The sequence below is a fragment of the Epinephelus moara genome, chromosome 15, assembly GCF_006386435.1.
Source record: "Epinephelus moara isolate mb chromosome 15, YSFRI_EMoa_1.0, whole genome shotgun sequence".
NCBI lineage: Eukaryota > Metazoa > Chordata > Actinopteri > Perciformes > Serranidae > Epinephelus > Epinephelus moara.
This window is the reverse complement of record NC_065520.1, coordinates 4,651,014-4,659,038: the sequence shown is the minus strand read 5'-3', so window position 1 is coordinate 4,659,038 and position 8,025 is coordinate 4,651,014.

The following is an 8,025-nucleotide window of genomic DNA, read 5'->3' as shown; positions in this document are numbered from 1 at the left end:
GCTAACGTCTGGTTGGGTTTAGGCACAAAAACCACCTGGTTATGGTTAGGAAAAGATAATGTTTAGCCATAAAACACTCAAGTTTGGTGGCACAAAAGTTGTTGTTTTTCTGAGAAACTGGACTTCAGAGCAATAGGCGTTCATTTTTTTGGATAACGAGCTGTCAGAGAAATGTGTTTTTGGTCCAATGGGACATTTTTCGGAGTAATGGGGCTTTAGAATTTTGGTCCATCGGTATAAAAGCATGGCACCTGAAACACAGTGTCTCAGACAGAGGGTGAATACAAGTGTTCCAGCCGAGACAGTATGAGGAAACTCGAGTGTTTTTGGAACATTATAATGGAAACATGTCCCAGTAGAAACCCAAAATACAAAGATGAACCTGTAAATGAGTGAAATATGTCCGCTTTAAGCTCATGGATGTACAGTTGGGACCTTGATGGCCCTTTAAGCCTGCTGACACAAACAAGGTGACACTTAGGTCGCCTTGGTTTAAGACCTGGCCTTTAAAGCACATCCGAACCAGATGATGTCAAAATCAATATGGCAATGTCATCAGGCCTGCTCCAGGAGTAATGATGGTCCCCCAACCTGCTCGGAAGTCATGCACGCACACGCACTTAAACACACCCACGTCACTCCCCTGCTTTTTCATCATATCATCAAGCCCATCAGCGGGCTTAATGGGAATGCGATCAATACATCGCAGGGGTCGAGGTGAGGAGGCGAGTGTACCGGCGGCTCGTGACACTCGTACTAATGGTGCCAACACTGCTCCACCCATCACTGTCAAACGAACTGTCCCGTATGAGCCACCCATTGTCCTTATCATCACCTATAAGCCACTGGCAAGTGACCGATGTGTCAGATGATAACAGGGCGAAGGTCAATCCCTCTTGATACTACTGCATCTGTAGTTAAGTGTGGGTAACGAGTTGCTCCTGACATCCAAATGAGATCTGGGTAGATTAGATTCTTTCTTGGATTCAGTGTCGGAAAGAGCATGCCCAGTTCGCTTGTTGGCTGGAGTGCGGGGTTTATGTTTAGTCTGTCCCCTCGCCCTAACCCCTCATTACAGCCAGTTTATCATGCCAGGAAGAGAGTGGCAAAAACAAATTAGTCCACGGGAGGGGAAAATAGCTGGGGATATCGATTTCGCCTTTTCATGCCAGAGTGGAGCACAGAAAATATTGGGCTATAAAAGGGAAACAAGGATATAAAGCCATTACAGTGCGCACTTAATTGATCCCACTTCCCATAACAAATTAATTGAGCGGAAAATGGCAGATGGCTTTGATGAATGTCATAAAAAAGGCTTGTCAGCAAGCCCGGTGTGTGCGACCCCCTTGCTCACTCGCTGTATCGCATGAAGGAGCTGCTTAGGAAGGGAGTGCAGAGTGTGTTTCTTCGAGTATTTACATCCCAGTGATCCTGATGTTAATCATGTTGACTTATTGACACCATCGCTAATTGTCTACTGCTTCCTGGTGGATTTTTTTTTTCCTTTCCTCATTGTCTCATTTTTCTCCCTCTACGTTCCTTTAGTGTACAGGTGCATGTTTGTTTGCCCACGTGGGAGTGTGTGTGTGTGTTTCAATGTATGTTTATACTGACAGGCTGCTGCCCCAGTAGCAGAACAAATGCTAATTTAATCAATTGGCCATAAATCCTACTGGCCGCTGACTCATGCGTCTTCCGCCCTGGGGACTCCAACAAAAACCCTGCCAGTGCAGTTTGTTCAGCATACACACACTCGCGCCCGCACACACACACACACACACACACACACAAGCATCCATCTTCCATTCTCATGTTTCCCCTCTTCCATCATCGCAACATCAGAATTATTTTGAAAGAGCCAGCGAGTATAAACACACATGCAGATGTTGACAGACTGAGATAATTGCTATTTTTTCCCTTCAACTAAAATTCTTCAGCTGTGCAGACAGCTTAGAAGCTGCGATTGATCCGTGTTAAACACACACACACACACACACACACACACACACACACACACACACACTCACACAGGCATCAGTCTCACAGTTAACTTTCCTGCTACCCATCTTAACCGGAGAATTATTTATTGAGAGCATATTCCTCCTCACTTTTGCCCCTCTCCCACACACACACACACACACACACACACACACGATGCTGACACACCTGCAGTTTCATGACATCCAAATCTGCTAAAGCTGCTGAGACAGCGTCTTCGAGGGGGGGGCTGCGAGACTGGTTGGGGGGCACAGTGGGGCGATAGAGTGACAGAGAGACAGAAAAACAGGGATGCAGAAAGCGGCGGAGTGACAGAGAGAAAAAAAATGCCAGAAAGAGCAACAGAGCGATAAAGAAAAAGTCAGAAAAAAAAAAGATGGAAAAAAGGGTGACAAGAGAGAGAGCGGGAAGGAGAGAGGGGCTGCTGTCTGCAAGCAGCATGGCTGGTTGGTACCCACAGGCTCTGTTCAGAATTCTGCAGGGCCTCTGTGGCCCCCGTGTTCCCCATCAATCTCAGCCAGCTCTGGCAGCCGCCAGCGGCTGCATCTTAATCTGCTGGGGCTGGACGTGAGGACGGACAGGTCGCCTGGGCCGCGCAGTAAATAACCCTTCTCCTGACTGTCCCCTTCTATTCCCCTATGCATACACAGGCATGGAAACACACACACACACACACACACACACACACACACACATTCTGGCTGCTCTTTCCTTTGCACAAATATTTCTGCATCTTTTGACTTGGGAGAGACAGTTAAGTGAGTTCTGTGTCAAGTTTTGAGCATTAAAAATGCACGTGACATGATTAGAAAGTCAAATTTTCTGCAGTCAAGAGGGCAAAAAGTTTAAATTAAAACATTTTCTTTCTTTCTTTCATGTTACAAACACACTGCAGAAAATGTAGTATTGTATAGAATCAAGTCTTAAGATTATGGATTCTGTAAGATAACCACGCTGGAAACAAGTGACACTGTGTGACTTGCAAGGGTGCAGGTTTTGTTTCAACATCTGGGGAAGGGCACATGTGAAACAGGGGTTTGGGGACCAGGAAATTTTAGGTATCAAAGACATAATTTTTATGCACAAATTTGTGCCTTTTCTGCAGCATTTTATGGTAAAAATGTCTTTAAAATAAAAAATAAAAGTCCTCTGCTAGTGTCATGTTTTAATCGGGGGGCAAGTACACATGTTCTACATATAAGGGGGACATGTCCTCTGTGTCCCCCCTAAAATCAGCTCACAACTCGCACCAACGGCTGATGCTGCTCTGGTGTGAGTGCATTTGCTGGCTAGCTAATCACCCTGGTGCAGACTATTTGCTGGAGTTTACCAGACTTACAAGCACAGCCGCTCTCAGGTTTCAATGGCTATTAGTCGACCACGAACAATTTCGTCACATCTCGTCTCGTCAGTGAAAATGAAGCATAGATTTCGTCATAGTCTTTCGTCACCGAAATTAACACTGATGGTGCCTTGTTTGGTTTTGGTTTTGTTGGTCTAACGTTGCGTTCACATGCAATCAGATGGTAGACAGCAACCCTGATATCATGTTTGTGGACAAAAGCAGGATAGTAATATTAGGTGAGGCCAGCAGAGGATACCAGCAATGGTAACAGTAGACAGCATTGTTGTTCAGAGGTAAAGTAGTGAACTTACCTTTGCAACAGAATTTGCAACCATGTTACATAGCTCCTTCACACAAGGAGAAAATGCAGGCAATCTTGACAATTTTTATGTAAAATATTTTACCAACACAATACACAATCATATGTTTCGTTTTACCACCCTGCCTCATGATCTTGTGTTTTCCTTACATTCTGGTAACTTGTTCCTGTCAAATACGGCGCAAGATAACGGCTTACCGGCGACGGAGAAGTCCGGCTCCAGGTCCAATAATTTCCTCTTTGTTGATTTCATGACTGCCCAGAAATACCTGAACAGCCGAGACGTGGCGGCACACAGGTATGTGATGTGTCAGAGGAGAAACGAGCCGGGGGGGCCTCCAAGGTGCCTCTTGTCTGGGGCCCCCAGAGTGTCTTGAAACAGCCCTGTTGTCAATGCTACAGTTACATAACAGAATCAAAACGTTTCACTCTGAATTGGCCCATGGTGCAGACAGTGCAAAAGGATAAGTATAAATAAGGAAATCAAAGAGAATAGAAGAGGTAATACAAAATAGTTTGCAAATATGCAACAATTAGATTAGCAGCTTGTATACCAGACAAGAACAGTAAACTGTAAATGAGTATATGAGGTAGTTTTGGTCATCTATTGCACAAGAAAGTTTAATTTTTCTTAGAAATAGTGATTTGACAAAATATTCTTAATGCTCGATCTACTTACTGGCTTCTTCTGGAGCTTCAACAGTGGATTGAGTGTACAAATTTGAATAAATGTTAGAAAGCTCTGGAAAAAGCTAGCAAATGTTCGAAAGAAATTTAGATTTTTTCCAAGTGTCAGCTGTTAATCAAATGGATAATTACTGTAAAATGAGTCAATTGTAGAATGTAGCTTCACTGGAAAATTTGTCACATACCCTGGCTCTCCTTGTCTAGAATAAATATTTCACATTTACATGATATTTGCGACATTTCCTGTCCCGTGGGTCCCTTACTCTTTTTTTCTGGTGGGGGCGGTTTGTAAAGGCGCCTCTCACATCCCTCACTATTTACTGTTTTTTTTTTTTTTTTTCTGTGCCTCTGTCTCAGATTTACACACACACACACACACACACACACATGCACACACAAACCCGCACAAAGCCGGCATCATCCTTACAAGCAGCAGCGGTGACAGCTGCAGAGATCTGACACAAAAGATGCGCTATCTGAGAAACACGGAGGAGGCAAGGTGAGAGAGACTCGGCGGATTAGAGGGCGGCTATCTCGCTAGCCCAGGGCCCCCTGGAATCCAGGAGGCAGCCGGCACGAGTCGCCGGGCTCAGGAGCTGTAAGGGCGCTCCGCCCACAACCCAATCCTCAGCGAGGATCAGTTGAATTTACAACCTGGCGCAGCCCTGTTTCGCTAACCCCCCTCTTCTCTTCTCCATCAGTAAGACCTTGACGGGTCAAAGGTCGCCGTATCCTCCCCACCCGCCAAGCACGCCTGCTCCGATGGCTCCAGGGCAGAGCACACTGTGTTCCCACTGGGACGCCGGTAGCCATGGCAACCTTTGAACTCAGCAGCAAGAGGAGGTGAGGGATGAGAGTGGGGTTTGTAAGGTAACGGTGTTCTGCCCACGTGACTGACAGCTTCTCAGTCTATAGCCTATATAAATTCAAGCAACATGTAAAAACACACAAACAACATATAACACATATGTAATCACATGCCAAGTGAAGCCTGGATGGAGAAGATATACAGGCGCGTTCTCGTACTGCATGGACACACACAATCACACCCTTGCTTTCTCTGTTTGACAGATGACCTCACGCTCTGTGTCAGTGAGCCGCAGTGTCTGCCTCTGCTGGGAGTAATAGTGTCCAGAATGACATGTTATGACGGGAAGGAGCACTGTGGCAAGTCCACACAAACACACACATACACTCCAGCACCCAGCGCCCATCATGTGTGCGTTTTTGTCTTTACCACTGTCTTGCCCTCCTACTGCCTCGCTAAAAGAAAAAAGCCAACGGGGGGGATTGAATGTCGATTTTCGTTTAAGAAAGAAAACAAGCTGGAAAAAGTCATAGATCAAAAGGTAAAATATGAAAAATGCACTTCTGTACTGAGAGTGTGAGGATGTTTTTTTTTTCTCCCTTTATATCTCGCATCAAATGTTTTGACATTGAACTGATGTTGATGCGTGTGAACGAGACCTAAAAGGCACTTTTTTTGCTTTGCTGGATCATACAGTATTTTGAAAACGTTGTGTTCATAGAACTTGCAGGGCTTGGACTACATGTTTTACCTCCAGCATGAATACCTGAACGAGCAGTTATCTCTCTCCACAGAACCCTGATTAAAGCAGAGATTCTAGTATCAGCCTGCACTTCTGGTTTCTTCACAGAACAAGGTGGCTTCAGTTGGAACTCAAATTGCTTTGACAAACAGAGTGTGGGAAGGACTCGTCTACCTGTGTGAAGCCAAACATGGACGATAAAGAAACACCAGAGACCAGCTTCAAACTCCTGGCAATCAAAGAGGAAAATTACAGATGCTGCAGCAGCTGAAAAAAAAAACTGAAGTGAGAGTAACAAGATGGTGCTTAAAGTGAACAACTGAAATTGGCAATCTTCACGGCCATATTTAAAGTGTCTGTAAGGGTTTCCTGAGAGGGTTGTTATTTGTGTTTGTTAGTTTAAACTGATATTTGTTGGAAATACCTAAAATCAGAGTGCCAATACCAAACCTCCTCTCTTTTTTCCTTTCTAGAATCTGTGCACCTCACTGTATGGAACTGAGTGGAATCATTTTTAAGTAAGGCCAGGTGTCTCTCTGGCAGTAATGGAAGTGTGAGGCTTGTGTAGCCCCTTTTACACTGCCTCTTCAAGGTAGAAAAAGTACCTGGTTGCAGTTAGCAGCTAACTCTAAGAGCAAGAACAGTGGCTTCAAGATTGGGAAAACAATGAGGTCTGGGAGCTTCTTACCCTCCGAGCAGAAAACGAGATCAGTTGCCATATAATGTTGTGTTCACACCGGGCGCAAATTAAGCAATTCACAGGCATGAATAGCATGTATGAAATGTAAAGATACAAGACGAGAAATCCCGATGACGTGATGCACGCAACGCGAATGACGCAAATTAAGTGGTGCGAATGAAGCGAGTAGCATGAGTCACATCATATGCTTATTTGTAAGAACTGAAAAATCTAGCCGCACTAGCCAGTCAGCATTGAGATCCTCCAGGGACGTATGACTCAGACGACGTACCGGCGAAAGTTAATTCATCGAGTCAACACAAAATATTCTAGCGTTCAAACTTGCGCGAGTAACGCAACATGACAATTTGCATCGTATTTGGTGTGGACATATCAGAACAGGGATTGTAAATTACTGTTATTGCCATGTAAATGTCATTGTTATTGTTTATAAAGCGCTGCTTATGCATATGTTATATGTCACACTAGAGGCCGCTGTTGTGTTACATGTTGTGCCCATCACGCCTCTTTTGCTTCTGTGATGCTGGCATGCTGGAAAGCATCGCTGGGAAGAGGGACGTCTGGGGTGCTTTGCTCGGCCTGCTACCCCCGTGACCTGGCTCCAATAAGCGGATGAAAATGGATAGATGGATTGACTGACCTTGAGAAATCGACTTGTGGCTCTGCTTCAAATGTGCGAGAGCCCGACAACGCCAACAATAATTTCTGACATGCCAGAAATTCATCCGAATGGCCCATTGGGAGCAGTTTATCGCACCATGATCTGTCCTCGCTCCAACGCCTGACATAGCTAAAATTTGGCCCGTGCAGCCAAACAATCAGGTCAGAAACAGGCTCAAATCATACAGTGTATGCCCAGTTCCATTATGCTTGCCACTCAAGCAGGAGCCTTTCTAAGCAAAAAGACTATTCAACCCCAACCCTGGTGTATCCGATCTATGTATACAAGTAGTTATCTCTGTCCTGGCAGTTGCATTTTGGTTTATTGTTGGTGTTGTTTCCTGGCAACAAATTGTCATTTGACTATCGAAACATATCCCTCCACCCCCTGCTCGGCAAGGAATACCGTTCATGGAAACACAAGGAGGGAAATTCATATTAGAAGTTCTATAACTTTGAAATATACTCACTTGGTTTGTCAAACTCAGACCACTGAAGCTTCACATTTGCTCTGGCTGAACTTTGAAATGAATTTTTGCACTTTGGATTTGGTTGGAGGAGTAATGATTCAAGTGACCAATAACTCTTTGCACTTATGGGCATGTGAGTATTGTATTAGAGCAGAATCTGAAGCTAACCTTTAGGAAAGAAAGAAAGGATGGTCAGATGGTTGAATCGGGGGGCGGGGGGGGGGGGCAAAAAGTCTTTGCAGGAGGAAAAGATAGAGGGAGGGAGGAGCTGACACCTTGACGGATTGATTGAGATC